The sequence below is a fragment of the Polypterus senegalus genome, chromosome 1 (genome assembly GCF_016835505.1).
Source record: "Polypterus senegalus isolate Bchr_013 chromosome 1, ASM1683550v1, whole genome shotgun sequence".
NCBI classification, from domain to species: Eukaryota; Metazoa; Chordata; class Cladistia; order Polypteriformes; family Polypteridae; genus Polypterus; species Polypterus senegalus.
The window spans coordinates 171,169,791-171,190,378 of NC_053154.1; the positions used below are offsets into that span (position 1 = coordinate 171,169,791).

At 37.4% G+C, this 20,588-nt stretch overlaps 1 protein-coding gene across 3 annotated transcripts in view; it reads left to right on the forward strand.

Moving 5' to 3' along the window:
- The window catches only part of LOC120535224 (glypican-5-like), a 327,258-nt gene that overhangs the window by 24,194 nt on the left and 282,476 nt on the right, over window positions 1-20,588 (forward strand). The gene's annotated exons all lie outside the window — the stretch shown is intronic.

Below are 20,588 nucleotides of genomic sequence, written 5' to 3' on the forward strand. Positions count from 1 at the left end.
CAGCCTCCATATTGAACTTTTCAACGGTCTTTGTTACTTATGGGCCCATCTTCAAGAAATATGGTACACGCGTTCCCAACGCTAACTGAATCCTACTTACGTACATATATACGTCCATAGCCTGCAGCTCGGTCACCGTGTGAGGCGGCGGCGTTGGGTCCCCATCCCAACGCCTCCCATGTTGTTGGCTGCCTGCCTATATAAGGCCGTCCGTCGCTCCAGTCTCTACATTCCCTTTCTTGCTACGCCGCGGGATTCACGTCTCCCTGCTGATAACTACAGCCTTTTAATTTAATCCATGGCTTCTTCACTGTTTTATTGTTCATTCATTACGATTATAGTTATTGTGTAGGTATTTTAGACTTACTTTACATTGTTCAGGTACCCATTTCCTTTATCATTCCAACCGTATCCCCATTAACATGTCTATCGAGGTGATCACCATCGATCAAAGAACTGTCACTTACCGAGTTGTTTCTATGCCCGGAGATGGCACCTACCTTTTCCATTCTCTTTGTTACATATTGCACGGCCATATCAGGCTCACTCTTGATATCCGGAGGAACATTGTGTCTTATGTATTGAATGACTGGGACAGGTTCAAGGTGTGGACTGATGACGGTACAGGAGATAATTATTCTACACAGGAGCACTATAAGAGTGAATGCTTAAGCCCTTCACCTATGCATCTGCATGTGAGTTGATGGCTGCCGCTGAATTGTTCGGTTGTCGCTTTCAAGTGCACCAAAATGGTCAAATATTTTACACCTTTCGACAACGCCAATGCCTCTTAAACATCTTATACTCACAGGTGACGATTTCAGTAGTGGACACTTTGATGTTTATGAATGTTTAAACTCTTAAAAGCTGGATGTGAAGTTATCGATGAAACCGGTTGTATACTTACAACGCTTGACAGATGCTGAATGTCACTTCAACACAACAAGTCCTTCAAATACTGTCGTAATTGAAACAAACCATGAAACTCAAACCGATTATGACAGCAGCAATCCAAGCTGTGAGATCTAAAACAAGATTACTTTTCACATGGCCAACTGTACATTGCATGCTTAAGAGTAAGCTCAGTGCACAGCTTGGTCATATTACAACCGGAGAGCCGAACTCACAATGTGGTATACAAAGAGATCCTTAACAGATAATTATTGGTATATTTTCCCTCAGTTTAAAAAGGTTTAATTTTCTTCTTAATAAAAATTTTAAGGCAGTACTTCGCCGCTGCGAAGCGCAGGTATTTTGCTAGTAAATACATAAATAGAAAGATAAATAGATATACACATACACTTTGGTCTGAACACTCACCAGAATGACTAAAAATGAAGAAGAATAAAAAAGAAAGAAAAGAAAACTTCTGACTTGGCCATCCCAGTGAGACATTTTGCAGGTGTGCTGCTGTTGGTATAAAGAATTTGTATAATTTGTTGGCTGAAAGTTCTCAATGATAGTGTGTCAGAGAGAGAATGTGCAGCATTGTTCATAAGTACTTTCACTTTTTTTTTTTTTAAATTCTCTCCTATTCTATGACCTCCTGGGGGTCCGGAGTGCATCCCATAGCTGTGCCTGTGCTTTTAATTAGCTTATTGAATTGGTGGGCCCCTCTTGAAGTGATTTAACTGATTCAGCACACCACAGTGTAGAAAATTGCACTGGCCACCACAGAGTTGAACAAGATGTGAAGGATGTAGCTATTCACATTAAAGGAATGCAGTGTTCTAAGGAAGACTGCCCTTTCTTATATAGTTCCTCTGTGTTCAAAGACCAGTCCAACCTGTCATTGATGTGGACCTCCAAGTGCTTGTAGGAGTGGACAACCTCTACATCCACTCCTAGATTAGTGACCAGACATAGAGGATCTTTGTTGTGGCGAAAGTCAAAAAACCTGGTCCTTGATTTTGCTGATGTTAAGATGCAGAGAATTCTCTTTACACCAAAAAAGATGCTCCACCTGACTCCTATCAATACTCCTACTCCTTTATCAATACATTCCATAAGTGCAGAATCATCTGAGAATTTCTGCAAGTAGCATGACCTGATCGGAGGTGAACAGGGTGAAGAGAAAAAGGAGATAATAATGCTAATAAACAACAGCAACATTTCTTTTAAATGATGCACAAATGCAGATGTGGAAAACTTATCTCAGGTGCATCAGTGACATCAGGCAGTGTGACATTTGAGGCCACGCCCCTGACAATCAAGAGTATGTCCTAACAATTGGACTCATAAAATGATGGCTCACATGAAAATTAAGAATCTGAAAACAACATTTAAGAAAGAAAACAATGCCACAAATGACCAATGCATATTGTAACTGAATTTCCAAATGCAGCTACCAAAAGAAAGAAAGACTTTCCAGCACTTAGTATGAATGGTACAAAAAAAAACTTGACAGCCCAAGTGTCATCCTAAATTGAAAAAGAACTAGAGAAAAAACATCATGTCTAGTGTGCTTTTTAAAAGTTTTGCTGTGAGCACTCCCACCTTCTTCACTTGAACAAGAGTCCACGAAGACTAGTGATAGTGAGGATGAGAGTTTAATCCCACATACGAATATTTCACATCCCTTCAAAGTACTAGGGTGTTGTACCTTGTTAGCCATTATGAATGTAGTGAAAAGTCAAGCAAAATGACACCTTTTATTGGCTAACTAAAAAGATTACAATATACAAGCTTTCGAGGCAACTCAGGCCCCTACATCTTGCCTGAAGAAGGGGCCAGAGTTGCCTCGAAATCTTGTATATATTGTAATCCTTTTAGTTAGCCAATAAAAGGTGTCATTTTGCTTGACTTTTCACTACATCCCATCAAAGAAATTGTACTTCATTGTTTTATCAAACTTATAAATCAATAAAACTGACATACTACACATCCATTTTAGGACAGCATAGTGGTTCAGTAGCTGCTTCATGGTTTCAGTGCCAAGTTGAATCTTGTCGGTGTAGACTTTGCTTCTTCTCCCCAAAGAGGATGGCTGATTGACGGCTATAAAATCTTGTGGTAAAAATGCTTGTGATTGTATCCTGGGATAGTCTGGTGCCCTCTTCGAGACTAGTTTCATCTTTAAGCTCAGTGTTTTTGTCTCATTCTAACTCTTTAAAATTGTTCATTAAATGGATGGATGTCCAGATTTTAGTATAGGTATGTCTTCTTTCTATTTCTCTTTGCAGTAAAACATGCACTTTCATTCATGTGAGTGACAGGCCCAAATAAAACACTAATAAAAGTGAAACAGGTCTTCAGTCTCACTTGTATGTATGTGGTGCTCAGGCAATGAAAAACAAACTGAGTGAATAAAGGAGGTGCCTCTGCAACTCTGGGCCAAAACAAACAAGTGAAGGATTCAGTGACTAACTGTGGGGGAGCTGTCCTCTCTCACTCTTTCTTCCTCTCTCTCTCATATTTTCCCACCAATTAGCCTTGATTTCAACTTCATTCCTAACTTTTGTTTTTCACTGAACTATAATATGCTATTGGGTAAAACCAAATAGAAACAGTCCTGCAATAAATAAAATAAAGATTGACTGATTGGTAAGAAAACCACTTAATGTAAAAGGCATTCACTAAAATTCAAAATACCCCAAATACATTTCCAAATAAAATATAGGAAAAATAATTGGGCACCACTCAAATACTACTAAAACAATAGTAAAGGAATGAAAACTGATTCAACAACTAAAACATTGTTCATCATCTATCCTCACGTTCACTAGTATTAATAATATTATTTTCCTCAGTAGATAGCTGCCTTCTCAGGGTTAGCTCCTGTCTTCCTCTTTGGATAGACTTTGGATCCCTGCAGCTCTGAACTGAACTAAACAAGTTTGAGAAGGTTGTGTTATTTTTTTTTTATTAATATTATTCCCTATTACACACTTTCATTGCTTATTATATGCCAAGCTACTTCTAAAGGCCTTCTAGATGCTATGCTGAAAAACTCCATACTGGCGTTGGGATGACATCAAAGTTCTTTTCAGTGAAGAAGAGAATAAAATTAATCTAAACCCAGAGATTAAGCAAAATGGTAATATCACTGCCAGAGAAAGGAAAAGCCAAGGAAGTTAATCCCCTCTCTGACGTGACATTCCTGTTCAAATATGTTGTCCATGAGAATGAATAAGGCACTCCAGGAAGAATTGCTATGCACAAAACCTTGTCTAATGGCCATGCCAAGGAAATTCTTGGAAATAATTCTGAGTTTGTATTAATTTGTTAACTGCAGAGACTGCAAAGTGTAAAGCAAAGTCTTACCATCTGTGCTCATGGGTGTTCCAGTGCAATGACTGAATTTATATACAAGACAAACAATTCTATTTTTTCCCAGACCTATTTATGTAGGAGGGGCTCTTAAGTCCAGGAAAAGAACAGATCACTTAATATTTTAGGATTTCTTTTTTTTTTTTTTTTTAATTTCCTATGGATTATTTTGCTTGCCATACAGAGATCCAGCTTCTGCTCCATCTGACCGACACTTGAGCACATAGACATTTCTACAATTTGTCTAGATTAAAAAAGCAAAAACAAGCCAAGTTAGCATTATGTGAAAAGACATTTAAGGGCACTTTTACTGCACAAAAGTGACAGACAGTGCTGAAATTGCAGTAATAAGGCAATAATACAACATGTGCCACTACATTTAGGACAAACTTTATAAATTGTCATATTCATTAATATCTTTACATTAGCCCTGAGCCATCCTTCCAATGAGTCCCCCTGGACACAGTTTGGTTTGGAAGTGGGTTTTTGTGTGCTCACCCTACATATTGGGGTGCTGACATATATGTCTTAGGCAAGGATCTGGAAGAAAGGCTCATCCAAAAAAGCCAATAAATATCCCCTAAAGCTACTATTTTACGAGCCAAATAAGTATTTATGGTGCCATAATCTACATTTCAATTTCAACACTCTCCACTCTCCAATTTCATTTGAAATCAACAAAAACATACTTTTCATTTTCAATTAGCTTACACCTTCCTTTTACAGTTACTTTTTTTTAAATGGCTGCTAGGTGTTCCATGTGGTGATATGCAGCCATGTTCTGCTTTGGTTCTGTTGTCTGATTCTCATGCAGAAACACAGATAGCATTCAACAAATGCTAGCCAGCCGGCATTGAGTATTTAGCAGATAATGGACACTGTACCTGCCTCTTCTGGTTCAAGGGCCATTTCCTGATTCACCCAAGTTGGCTAGTGTACCCCAAATATTGGAGGTAATTGGAGCATTCATTTTTATGGCTGGATGTCTTTCCTGGTGCCAACATTCAAGAAGAATAATAATCACCAAATTCTAATCCCTGGTTACAGGGGTGAATGGACATGGGATTGTACACCACAAATCTAAACCATTTCACATTTACAGTACATTAATAAACAAAGTTTCAGTCAATAAATTATTCAGCAGAAGTCTATTAGGAAATGTTACTGGGGCTCCTTTATACCAACAGCAATATGCCTGCATGAATCCTCTCAGTGACTGTGACCACCAAGTCAGAAGTTTCCCTTCTTTTTCATTTTCTTCCTTTTTTGCTATTTTGGTGTGTGTTCAGACTCTCTATCTATCTATCTATCTATCTATCTATCTATCTATCTATCTATCTATCTATCTATCTATCTATCTATCTACAGTATCTGTATTCTCCATACAACCACACTTCATCTTAATTAATAAATAATAAACAATAAAAGAAAGTGTACAGTCCCCAAGTTCACATCTTAAAAGTGCACCAACACCACCAGTCACAGCCCTATTCATAGTAGTTTCGTCTGCACTTTAAACGTTTATTTTGCCACTAATTCAGATTAGCCTGCATATCAATCCTACAAGGTGGTTTCCAGCTATACCTGCAGACAGCTGCCCACCATACAAAATTACATTCTCTCTTCCTGAATGTCTATTGTAATATTCTGCTATATATTTGCTGTTCTTTGATTAAATTTCAGTTATTTTGCCTGCAATGCATCAAATACACTTGACACACGCTATCTCTTTTTTATGTGTCTTTGATACATTCCGGTCTGTCTTTTTCATTAACATAATTTGAGAACTAAATTTTGTAAATGGCAGTTCTTCATGAGCAGCCTTTCAATTTTCTTTCCGTGCTCTGCAATTTTATCCTTTGGCTTTAAACATGGAGCAGGCTAATGGCCTGTGTTAAGCACTTTTAGCAAAGATGCTGCCTTTTCCTAAAAAACACTTATAATTTCTTTTATTCTGAAGTATCTTACCCTACTTTAGAACAAATGTCACAATGTATTGATGACTACTTTGTTTCATATCCAAGCTATTGACGTGAAGATTTAAATTTTCAAGCAGTGCATCTTCAGCTTCAACATGTAATTCACGTTTCAGGTCACTCATTGAGTTTGACAATGAACATCAAACATTTGCTTATTGTGATTATGCAGGCCCATTTTGAGAAGGAGTGTGGCATCAGTCATAGATGCATTTGGCCAAAGTAAAGCTGGTTCGTATGTTGTGTTAAATAAAAATAAAGATAAGTATTTTATACATTCTTGTTTATCATGGTGCAGGACAGGGGTGATGAGTTACATGTTTGTCAGACATTCAGGTAAGAATTTCACTGTGCAGGAGACAATATTACCACGACTAATGCACTGCTGCTGTTGGTACAGCACTTCTTCTAGGAGCTGACTACATTTCAATAAAATTAGATACCTGTATTTTGCATTTTGCTAAGGTAACGTACTTGTTTGTCACTGACTAAACAATGTTAATGAGGTTAGCCTTGACTGAGGTACTGTATAAGTCTCAGATTTCATTGATGACTAAAGTAAAAAACAATGCACCATTTTTCGCTTACTAGGTCCTCCCTGCATGGAGTTTGCATGTTCTCCCCGTGTCTGCGTGGGTTTCCTCCGGGTGCTCCGGTTTCCTCCCACAGTTCAAAGACATGCAGGTTAGGTGCATTGGCGATTCTAAATTGTCCCTGGTGTGTGTGTGTGTGTGTGTGTGCACCTCGCCTGGGGTTTGTTTCCTGCCTTGTGCCCTGTGTTGGCTGGGATTGGCTCCAGCAGACCCCCGTGACCCTGTAGTTAGGATATAGCGGGTTAGATAATGGATGGATGGATGGGTATTTTTCTTAAAACCCCCCAATAAAAACAAAAACACTGCTCGCCCAAGTTTTTAGGTAAAGGTGGTTTGTGATGATGTGATCAATTACTTCCCTTGAGAAAATGATCCTCCATGAAGAAGTCTAGTGAAAGAAAAATGCAGCCAGAATCTAAAAGGGAAGAAAAATACTGTGTAGTGGTGGTGTTTGTGTGGCAGGTGGGATTTAGGGGGTAAGAGAACACCCTTTCTTTCTCTGTACTAACAGAAACAGAGTTCAACAAAGAGTTTTCTAATGACAATAAAATGTGGTGATATATATCTCACATATTGTATGTAATTGTATGCACATGTTACATGCTTAGTATACTTTTTAAAATGTATTTTATTGTATTTTTTGTCGACTGTTCTGAGAAGAAATATAAGTAAGAATTTCATTATACTTTGCACACATGACAATAATCTTAACTTGATAGTGCACTACAAAGTTCTCTTTGTGTGTTTATGCATTTATCCCAGACACATATAAAAGTGAAAAAGTCATTTTTTCTTCTTCTGCACCTGTAAATAGTAAATAAAGCAGATGCTAAAGTCTTCATGTCACATTTTGTGGGATTGAGCCTGTCATGGTGGCCCTTGCTTTAGTCATAGTTTAGGTGGCTGCTGTCAAAAGTGGTCTGGGGCTTGAAATCTAATGTACTGCTTGTGGCCCCTGGCCCCTACCAACCATGTCTTTTGCTATGCAATAATTATTGATAAACAGTCATATAATGAACTGCTCTATAATAGTTTGGAGGAGTTGGCTGATATTTTGTTTAAGGTGTGAGTTACAGAGGGTTCTGGGAGTTCAAACAACCCTTTGGATTACCTAAAAGTCTGAAAAATTTTAATTTTTTGGGGGGGGGAGGGGGTTTCTGAAAATAAATATACATAAAAAAACATGTTTTTTTTCAATATCTCATTGCCCATTACTAGCTTGTGATAAAGTATTGAGCAGCCAAAAGACAGCTGAAAACTGTCTGCAAGGTCTGCAAGTGCTTCAAAGGCTGAACAGAGCTTGATGCTTGAGTGGCAGCAACACGTCTGGTAGAGAAAGGGAACAAATCTTTGACAGCCTACTGGAAGATTTAAGAAAGGTAGCAGAGACTTTAAGAAAAAAAAAAAGTATAAGCAGGAATGCTTACCTTGGCCTCAATAATGTTGAAGGGTGTGATTGTGAAAAGAAAAAGTGATGGCAATTGCTGATCTCTTGATTTTGACAGTGTTTGTGTTGTAGAGGAACACTGCTTCACCCTCAGATTTACCTGCTTCTGCCTAGAGCTCTGGTCTGCTTCACGGCATTCAATTACTGTAATCCACATGATAAAATAGTCATTTTAGCATTTCACCAGCACACTGTCTAAATGCATATGTGTCAAGAAAAGTGGCTGTTCTGCATAATGCTGGGCAGAAGTTCAAGGTGGCTTGGCTTTTGTTTGCAGACTGTATGTTAGCACATGATTCATCTACTTGAGAAGGTGACAGCATTCTCCATTGTACATTTTTCTGTATATTCCATAGTACTAAAGCAAGAATTTAATTTTCAGCTAACAACACAACCCTCACAAGATTGTCTGATCACCATAGATTATTTCACACAATGGTTGTATTCCAGCCCCTTGGAATTCCTGCGTTTAGTGTGTTTCGTTTGGGGCTTTGGCTTCATTTTTTGATTTTTTAAAGTATTAGATAGATAGATAGATAGATAGATAGATAGATAGATAGATAGATAGATAGATAGATAGATACTTTATCAATCCCCAAGGGGAAATTCACAATTTAAATGATAATTTTAGTACCTGTATGGATTTTGTTTTGATATTTTAATCTTGTTTTGGATTACTGTTTTTGGATTTATTATTTTTGCATGTGGATTCTTGTGTTTTGGATCTATTCTTAGATTCCAAACTTACTTAAATAAATCATAGTTATTTGTTTACATAATGTATGCAATATTCTTGTTCTGATCTGCAATTTAACATGTGCTTTACAGAGTGTCATTTTGCGCACTGCTTGCTATTGCCACCTCAGCTGGTTTGATGGTGCTCTGCCCCTTCTGTTGAAGAGAGATCTTCTAAGTGATGGTCACAGTGTGGTCCACAGACTTCAGTTTATTTAATGTCTACTTTTGTTCTTGTTTGCTTTTTTGTCTTTGGGGTCACATATTAGGTTTAGTATTCCTGCATATGTGCAGCTTCTCCATTATGTCATCATGTCTACGACCCGTTTTATTTGTCATTTTTTTCTAGTTATTACCTTGAGTCCACGACAATCTTTTACTTGTCAGACAGAATGTTTGAGCCACATACCATCTGAGCTCCCCTAATTTATGTCCCCTACCCCATTTGTAATGTAACTGTTGTTCAATAAATGTTGCGCACTAATGGACATGGATGGGGAGGCCAGGATCTTTAAGCATCCATAAGGAAGGACTAGGAGTAGAACCTCAACCCATTCCTGACAGCTCCACTGCATCTCCTAAATGGTTTGCAGGTATTATATAGATTATATTGAAAATAAATCATATTCATCAGCATATGAGCAGTAATCTCCATATAAGTATAGTCTGATATCATTGGCCAACCAATTACATTATATAAAATATTGCAAATTGAAAAATGGTCATTACGGTGGGGTCCTGAGTCCAAATCAAGCTAGAATGCCTTTGTTTCAATTTTAAATAATGTCCGCCCCCACCATTTTTGCAAAGATTTTTCTTTCCAGGGAATGCAGTTTTCCACCCTAGCCTGTTGCCCATTTTCCATCAATTGTTTGGGTGAGCTGTTTCTGAAAATTAATGTGTAGAAGACAAATGTAAAAATTGGCAGGCAGTCACGAAATCATTAAACATTAATCTCTTTTCAGTCAAAAGGTATTGCAGATGTCATTAGCTGATTTTTCTTTGCCATATTGATTACTCTTTTAAAGCACTCTCAACTGATTACTGCATCATTGTTTCTCTTAGTTTCTACTGACAGCCGAGTTTTACTGGGCCCTGCACTCGCCTGAATCTTTATAGCGTGCCTTGATGTTGCATGTTCTTTTAGTGTTGCAAATCTGATAAACAGAGCTTATCATGTAACAGCTAGGTCATCAGCACACGCTATGAATATATTTGATTCATCAGTAACATCTTAGAATCATGGCTGTCTAATAACCCAGCCAAATGGGGAGTAATCTGGATTAGAAGAAAAATGTGGGAAAGTAAATAAGTAATGGATGGGTTTGTCGTGTTTAAACAGTCGTCAGCTCATTCCTGATTTGCCTTTTTCATTTGAGTTGGGCATTTCAATAGTAAGAGGTGTCTCTTGATTTACTGCTTTATTTGGAAGAATGACACGTTTTACTTTAGCACAATCTCCTTGGAGGAGAAAGCAGGTAGTCCCTGCCTGGTATTTTTATTTTGTTATCCTTCTTTGTCCAATTTAAGATTTACCAGGCTGTCCTGTTGTAGATTTTAATTCAATTTTGAGGGTTAGAGTGTATTTGGGAATTGTTGGAAACTGCAATTTGGTGGCAAAGCTGCTTCAGGTCTATAATTCCTTTTCTAGCTAGTTCTGATATGGAACAAATGTCTTTGAATGCTGATAATGGAAAAAAAAAAATTCTCGTTGCAGAACTGAAAATGAGCTGTGTCAATTTATATTGTTGAAGTAAGGATTGGGAGAAATAGCTTCCAATGATCAACAAAATGAACATCTTAGTATTTGGAAGAACAAATTAAGAAGTAATCTAGGTCTTCAAAAGTTTCAAAGGCATCAATAAAATGGAATCAGCCTAATTCTTTCAGATAAATGGTGACTTCTGAAAGGAGAACACCTATGGAAATTAAGAGGAAGTATATTTATGACTAAAGTTAGGAAGCAATTCTATATACAAAAAGTTACAGGAACCTGGAACAAACTTGCGAGATGTGGAGTTGAAGCAGAAACCTTGACAACTTTTAAGAAGTATCTGAATGACAGCCTTTCTTTTAGTTTATTTCCTCAAATAAACAAGCTTGGTGGACTGAATGGTCAACTGTCTTTAGTCAAATTTCTTATGTTGTAACTGATTAGATTTTGAATAAGCATATAATAGACCTTTTGCCAGTTATTTGATTTAAAAAATATTTTTAAATTACTGCTTAGGTCAAATAAAACCAGGGCTGCCAGATTTCACAGTAGTACTTGTCCAGAAGATGAGAGATCATGAATTTAGCATCATGACATTTGATGAATGTCGAGTTGGTTGCTTGTGGGCTGTTGGGAAATGTAAATTATCTTTGTATTCATGCTTTTTTAGGATGATCTTCCTCAAATGACATTCCACACAACTCACATTGTTATGGCGGTAAATGAATTTCATCACTTTATCTTCAGTTTCCGCTGTCCATGTCTGAAATGATTTTAAACTTTTCATTATGAAAATCTGATTTTTTTTTGTATTGGAAGTCATATATTTATTTATGGTACATGTTGCTTTTATTTCTTTTGTGGTTAATTTTAACTTAATGATGGCGATATCTCTGTATTGCCATTTTGAGGCTTTGCTTTTATCAAGAGTGCCACTGTTTTGTGGCTAGAGTCATAGGTGTTGCCAGTTTGTTTCCCAGTAACAGTTCTATTAATGGTCATGTGATGCAGGTCACTACATAATGCCATCATTATTAGAATGTGTGAAGTGAATAACACAAGAGATTATAAAGGGTTGGGGCACCTTAAGGTAATCCCCATAAACTGAAGCAATATTGTAGAAGAAAACCTGCAGTAAATGTGATGATGTCTTCTTCACACGCAGGTTTGTCATCGATTGACTCCATTATGGTAGTGGAGCTGGTTTTCAGGTATGTAGGGAGGAAGAGGTGGGCTCAGGAGGTCAGAAACTGGAAGTGATGTTATCTATCAATCATCCGTTCTGCTGAGGGACGAGGAGAAAAGCGTACGGTGCCAATCAACGCTCGTAGTGGAATTACTACTTGATGACAAACTCAAGTTGTCTCCCAAGAGCATGTGTGTGACAGACATTAAAAAATCTCATTGCAGTAGAAGGTTTTGACCCCAAAATGTAATCAACTTTTCTGCAGTATTTGGGGAAAGAAGACCAAGTAAGTGTAAGCACATTTTTGGCATTGTCATTTTCACTTTGTTCTGGGTTCAGTTTTCTGGCTTTGATGGTTGGTTTTGTTTGCTTCCCTAGGTTTTGACCCCTGCCTGATTTTTGATTATCTTTCTATTTCTTTATTTTTAGATCCTCTTTTGTCTCTTGGCCATTTATTTATTCTCAAATATACTTTGCTTGCTCTTTGTTGATTCTAGTGTATCCCATAGCCATTTCATGGATCACCGTTCTGAACAGATTGCATCATTTTATGGCTTTAATGGATTTCCTGAAGATAAAGTTACTGTCATGTTCCTGAAATAATTCCAGAATTTTGTAAACCTTAGGAAACAGAGAATTATTCTGCTGAAAGGGCATATTCACTGATTGCTACTATGCTTCTATGATGGGATGCATTTGTTCAGTAAATATGTTCAGAATACCTTAGGCATTCCAAAACTGCTTTGTTTATATACATATATTATACCCATTGTGAAAAATCAAAACGCAGCCCACCCATGCTATTACACTGTAACTATCATTCACTTTGACCAGGATAAGTACTTTGTGTTTTTGCTCCGTCCAATCAGCCTAATAAGGTGCCCCCTCAGTTCAAGTGCTCCATAACTCCAATATATCTTATCTGATGATAGGTTTGAAGGCTTCATAGATGTGATATACAGTACATTCTCTCTTTTCGTGTGGTCTGGGTTTTTTCTTATTTAGGCTTAGGCTGCATGAATGGTCGCTCCAATGGAAAATGTCATACGGTAACACATTGAAAAGATACTACCAGAACTCAGGTGGTGAAGGTCTTGTAAGAATTAGGGGAAAATCCCTATCAGGACAGAAGAAAGAAGTGTCAGGAATAGAGGGGGAGACCGCCAATACCTGGAGTATATGAAGAACTGTCACTATGGGATGAACTTAAGGTTAAGAGAAAGACGTAAATGAGAAGGAATGGAAAAATTCAAGGGAAAACCTGGGCTACTCTGTTGGAAAAATTATCCTGGCATACATTTGGTTATACCTGTACAAAGTAACCAATGTGTACGGTATTAGTCTTGGATAGTGTTTATGTCATTCTTTGTTAACATCTTTCTATGTGTGTATGTATGCTTCTAGCTTTTCAGTTTTTTCACATATTACAAATTGTTTCTCCCACTTACCAAAAATGTGTTTGCTAGTTCATCTGAAACCTCCAAACTGCCCTCCTGTCTTATGCAGAGTATTTGTTATTTTCTCTCAAATTATTCAGGGAATGCCTCTGCTCCATACATACCATCCCTACCTCAATGCATGATCCCAAACTGATTGGAGTGGATTTGAAAATAGATAAGATAAATATTGAAAAATTTGTTCAGCGTACTGAGCTTGTATATGGAGCGGTATACTTGAAATGAAGTGAAATTCTCTGTGGAGACAGCAGACTTATTTATTACCCTGGTCCAGCAAGATGGTGGCAATCCAAAGAAAATATAGCTTTCAAATTTTGTTTACTGCATTATGTGGAAAATCTAAATAAAGAACAAAAAAAATGCAAGAAAACCTTTTTTTATCTATCTATCTATCTATCTATCTATCTATCTATCTATCTATCTATCTATCTATATACAGTATATATATATATATATATATATGGAACAGTAAACAGACACTTTCTGAAATGCTTGAACACTTTTACACATACTCTCACACCCACTGACATAAAGACAAACATTAGCACAATGTCTTTATCCATGAAAACATGAGCCCAGACCACATTGTTCCTCTAGAAGGAAGTAAAACATTCATACCATGAGATTCTGGCCAGAATCCAATGTAGTCGCTCCTTTGTCCTTTGGAGATGGATTTAAATAGCGGTTGATTAAATGATCGTCTTTCATACCTTTCAACAAGTGATTACACCCGGCCTTGTAATTTATCCTGAGTGAATTAAGAATAGCAATGTCTTATGCTCCTGTCATTACATTTACACATGCAGGATGTCTTCCATCAGCACCTTGAAATGAGCTTACTTGTGACGAAATGGTCTTTGTGCCTGCCTTTGAAATCACGACATGTAACTAACACCAATGTGGATGGACAACATCTTACCAAAATACAATTTATACCTCTCTACATCCTCACGTTAATTCTTGGCACATAATGATTACATGTCAGCTACAATTATCAGTTTGCTTTAGCTCAGACGATAGCCTATTTGAGGCTTAAACAAGTTAACAAAAGAATGGCAGATGTGCTTGCTCTGAAGTACCATTTACAATGTGTCTCATCTGCTGTTAAGCAGTAGTTCAGTTACTTTCATACCTTGACTTTAAGTGATATTTTAACATGAAACTAAAGCAAAACAGCATTCTCTACCTCTCTCTATCTTACAGTTTAAACAAAGGAAATTAAGGACTGTATTTCATCTACACTACCTTTTCTCTAATCATTATCTAACCTGCTATTTCCTAACTACAGGGTCACAGGGGTCTGCTGGAGCCAATCCCAGCCAACACAGGGCGCAAGGCAGGGCACACACACACCCACCAGGGACAATTTAGAATTGCCAATGCACCTAACCTGCATGTCTTTAGACTGTTGGTGGAAACCCACAAAGACACAGGAAGGACATGCAAACTCCACGAAGGGAGGACCCGGGAAATGAACCTGGGTCTCCTAACTGCGAGGCAGCAGCACTTACCACTGCACCACCGTGTCGCCCCACACTACCTTTTGTGATTTTCCTAAAGATTTCATATTGTATCATGCTCTAGCCGCTTTGTCAAATGCCTGAGATGCTGGCAAACCTTTGGCAACTCAGTGCAGTATGACAGCACAATGCCGTCAAAGAAATTTCCCTTTCACAACTGTTATAAAGATGCCTAACACAGTGGCAATTGATACTTCCAGTACCTATGGTGGAATGCAGCTCCGCTCGCGTAGTAGTGAAACATGACAAACTGGAAAAAATCAATAAACAAAAGGGTATCACTAGTTAAGAGGAGGCAAGTTATGCTCCAAAACGCAGAGGTAGACTGACTTCTCACTCCTAATGTCACGCTTCCCACTCCCCTCGGGCTGCAGCCTCTGTCTCAGATTAACGTGAATATATCGCTCCTGCAAGCAAACTATGATTCTTATCGCAAAGAGAGAAGTCGCAAAGTCAACCGAAATGTTCAAGTAAATTCTAGAAAAAAACTGATCTAAATCCATTAAGTAGTTCTCGCATGAAAAGCAGACAGACGTTGGATTATATATGTATATATATATATATATATATAGAGAGAGAGAGAGAGAGAGAGATTAAGCTAATGTCAGCTGGCAAAGAACGAGAAGAAAACAAAACTCCATTCTACATACTGAAAATAACCCATTGGGGTCCATGGCCAGTAAGCAAAGTCAGTCTGTCCCCAGCCAACTGGACACCAGGGTTCACAATTTTAGTGGAATTTAGTGAAAAAAATGAACTCAGCAGCAATCCAGACCTTATTAAAAGTTTGTTTTCCCCATAAGGCCTCCTATTTTTCAACACTTAACACCAAATGTTGCAGTAGACATTGAATGTAAAATATTTTAACCTGTTGACCAATTACTTTTGCACTGACTGACCATAAAAAAACAGCATCATAATGCATATTTGATGTCCATCTAGTTCTTTAGCTTAGCATTGTCTAAACTGCTTATTCAGTTCACCACTGTGGAGACTTGGCTCTTATCCTTGCGAAATCAGACTCAAGGCAGACACACACATCTTAGACAGGGTGCCAGGCCACCTTTCACATTTTCCAAATAAATGGCAATTTGATGGAGCAAAGTCAGAAGTGTATCAGAGGTGTTCTAAGATCAAAAAGAGGAGGGTGGTATGAGACAATAACAAGAAAAGCCATGGCCATTAAAAGAGTTTCAGTCTGAACCAGGAAAATCACAAGTGGCCAGGCTTTCCTGGAGGGCCTTCTTTTGTAGAGCTTAGGTCAGAAGAGACAGATTCTTCTAGAAGCTGACATGACGTCAGTTGTTTTGAGACTGGACTTCTCTGACTAGGAAGCAGGATTGGAAGCTGTTGTTATTTATAATGTAACCTTCTAATCAAATTCCACAGTATTCCAATAAATCAGTCCCAATAAGAAACTCACTCTGCCCACATGTTTGGCCTTCACTTCATATAACTGCTGTTAAGTTTTAAATTTGGAGTGACACAGATGCAGTTTAAGGGTGTAATCTGTAAAGACCTGTCAGACTATTAAAAGAATACTCTATTCAAAAATGATATTTTTTAAATGTTACTTACTCCATGTAGCTTGTAATGGTGGCCAAGAAAAAAATAGTGAACGAAGTGAAAAAGTTCCCAGAAAAAAGAAAAAAAATTCTCATGTAACTCCTATATCATAATCCACATATAGTTAATACCAATAATCAAAATATCCACATTTGTTCCTAAAATATTATGAATGGTTACTTCTTGAAAGCTCCTCATTAAATGTCGACAAGGAGCACATCCTTCCCACAATACTAGGCTATATGCACTCAGTAGTTCTGATGTACTTCCAGTGAAATCTCACCTAGCTCAGTCACTTCCGTTGTCCATACTGCAGTTGTGATTTTTGTTTAGTGGCAAGAATGTCTGAGAAAAAGAAGTTTAAATTTCACCGACAGATAGCTCTCCAGCTAGATATTATTTTGTACCTTAATGTCAAGCTTCCAGTAAGTACAACAAGGTACTTAGTTTTCATACATTTCCCTCCTATGCGATAACCTGATCTAAATAGATCATCAGTATCTGAAGAGAGCACTTTATGGTTAGTCCCCATACCCAAGACTGTAGCCAGTATTTTAAAAAAAGAGGATTTTTGTGAGCCAGGGTATGATACAGGGTGGCGACTGTTGAAGAAGGGAGCAATTCCTGTGTTGTTGGGAGAGGAGTAATTGACCAGCAGAAGATGACACACCGGGAGAGTAGGAGGATTATATAATCCTTGAGGAGCACAATTATTACACTTCAGCTCCGGATCCAGTAGTTGTCGACCTGCTGCTTGATGAAAACATGTCTCTCAGAGAGGAGATCCACCAGCTGAGGAAACAAATTGAGACCCTTACAATGAAGCAGCAGTTTGGTATTCACTGTTTTGCTGGCTCAGACAGAGACATTGACTTTTTTTTTCAAGGTAAGATGTCTAGCAAACTCATGTTATTATGTATTGTAGTATTGGTGCTAAGTCTCACAATGAATGGATTTTCTGTTCTTTACATGGCTATTGGAGTTGGCTTGCTATCCTTAAAGGGACTGCTTGCTTTTTACTACACTAGCTGGAAAAAGCATGTGTGACTGTGCACAGTTGCCATTTTTATAGGCACTCCTGCTATTGATGATGTAATGCCAGGTCATACTTTTGGTGACTCATCCCTGGCTGATATAACTTGTCCAGTGCCATTCCAATGTTAAGCTTACATACATATTCACCTGTCCCTCAATAAAGTTTAATGACTAATTATTGAAATTCTGTTTTTTGAAAGAAGTCTAATGAAAACGCATATTTGTCCCACGTAAGCTCATAGTAGACACAAGTTTTTAATATGTCTGAATCTTATCTTTGTAATTCTGAATGCAGCTTCAGACATATACCGTATACAGTATACTTGTGTTTCAGTTCACCCACGGATAAGTCGGAGCTTGATTTTACCATATAATTTCCAGTATTTTACAATGTCGGTTGTATAAGTCGAATGTGGAAAACTCACGCTATTGGTCCAAAAGATTATGATATGCTAACGCCCACCTGAGAGTGTAACCACAGAGCACACGGCCCTTTTTTTATGTATGTTTTGTGCCTACATAACCACACTGTAATACCCAAACTATTCAGAAGCGATGTTTGCACAGTTTTGTGTTTTTGTATCTCACACACTATACACCTTTATCATAAGAGCATCCTTTATCTACGATGGAGCGTTCGATCAGAAGAAAATATGAAGCTGGTTTTAAATTAAAGGTCATTGAAGTGGCAAAAGAAATTGGTAACTGCACTGCTACAACAAATGCAACAAATGCAACTGATGCGAGATTAGAGGAAGCAAGAAGATGTAAAAAAAAATTAAGTGTTGTATTTTTGAACAGGTGCATAAGTCGGGGTCTCATTTTATGGTCAATTTTTTGGGTTTCAAGTCTCGACTTACACACAAGTACATACGGTAGTTTAAAACTTTTCTCCTTTTTAGGTCCTGACGTTAAACACAATGTTTGAATAATGAGACTTTCATTCCGTACCATAAGTCTGGATATGTCTTGAAGCAATCGGGTGAAACACGCCATAGCTAGTCTGTTTTGATATCAACGCTGGAAGTTCAGCAGCTGGCAGATGAGAAATCCAGAAGAGAGGGTGCATATACACTAATCCACTCTGTTCACTGGTGAAGAAACATGTCCTTCATTCAAATGCACATTGTGGGAAATGTGGGAATAACATCATCCTTGTTAAAATTTATAGTGAAACTTTCAGGAAGTAACTATTAATAATATTTTAGCAAGAAATGCACACATTTTGCATGTTTTCACTATACAAATGAATATTAAATAAGTGGATTATGTGAAATAAATTTAAGTGAGTTTTTTTTATTTTGTCAATTCGTCCAATGTCTGTCCCCTACCAAAGCCTCTGTGTCTAAATATTCAATATTTCATTTCTCCACAAAAATATGAGATTAACAACAGGGTACCACCACAAACTACAGTTTGTCTGTAACATTTAAAAAAATATATCATTTTTGGGCGGAGTATCTGTGGTGGGCTCGGATTGCCCGGGGTTTGTTTCCTGCCTTGCGCCCTGTGTTGGCTCGGATTGGCTCCAGCAGACCCCCATGAGTCAGAAAAATCAGATCAGCAAAGTCCATTCAGAAATTTATTCTGAAGTTAAAAACAAAAGCAAGTTTAAATTGACTTTAAGTACATGTTTATTTTTAGTGAGGGTCTTTCTTTAAATAAAAAAGACTCATCATGAAATGTCTGAATCAGGTGACCAGAACAGCTTAATTACCATAACAACATGTGGGTACCCATACAAAACAATACATAAAATGGCAGAAAATCGATCAAAAATTGCCGCTGTGATCATTGCCATAAACAGCATGGCAGATCATATGCAAAACAGCACAGACAAATGACAGAAATGCAATAACAGAATGGTAGCACAATAATGTCACAAAAAATAATGTGAAAAAAATGTAATACTAAAATATGAATACATTTTATGTGCAAGTGTTATGCAGAGTCTCACTGTAAAATGCACAGTTTTTTAATGTTGTCTCTTGTGATTATACCAACATGAGGGTCAGTGAGGTGGACAGATTGGACTACTGCCTCTGGGCCCAGTCTTACTTTATTTTCTACTTATATGATCGAGCCTGACATATCTTTGAATTAGACTAAGCAGATTTGGAAAAACAGACAAATTGATGATAAAATACAAGCTGAAATGACATAAATGAAAACAATGCAATTGAAACAGACCACAGATCTTGGAGCATGATACACAAGCTATAAGAATTGTTTCTTGCCTTCAGTCAAACAATTTCTTGACCACTCAAGTATAAATTAAATCATTAATTTGACATTATGGAATTCTTAAATATGTATTTTCATAATGCATTTATGACTTATTTAATAGTAAATAAGAAATGACATTTGCAGTTCTTGATATTAAACACCGACATAAGACATTCTCTTCTACGTCCTCTTAAAACACAAACTGGCAAACCATAAAATTTGGGCATTTAAGCAGGCTATTTAACTACATGCACTTTTATTTCCCCTATTCTGAGTATGAATGTATAATACCAAAACGATCTAACATCCTGCTTAAAGCTTACTTATCTTGCCAGTCTACTGCAGAGCATGGAAGTTAAACTAGCCAGACAATCAGTTTTCATAGCATAAAAACTAAAGAAAAAGAGTGCAGCTTTGACATTAATTATGTTGTCATTTAGTGCGAATCTTTGGGAAAGCTTTAGCAGTGATGATGCCACAAATCACGAGATGATCATATTGCTGACAGTGCTACTTCTGAACATGAAATGAGCTGACAAAACTGCTTACTCAACTAATGAAAGTAAAGTTTGTTTTTTAAATTTTTATCTAAATCTGAAATTATGTCCCTGTTAGAACCCATATTGTTTGCACTTTAAGGAAGTAAAATCTGAGGTGATGTGTAGAATTTCTGCTAATTCTCACTTTGTTGTCTGCTTTTTACACATTTAGCATCCCATTAGTAGGATCAATGTGCAGACCTGTTCACTGTTACCTTAAATATCTGATGGTGATGAACCTCTCAGTTGTTTTTTGACAGTGCAACTTGTTCTGCTGTTTTTGTATATGTCCATTCTTGGCGGTATAGTGACCTTACAGCAACTC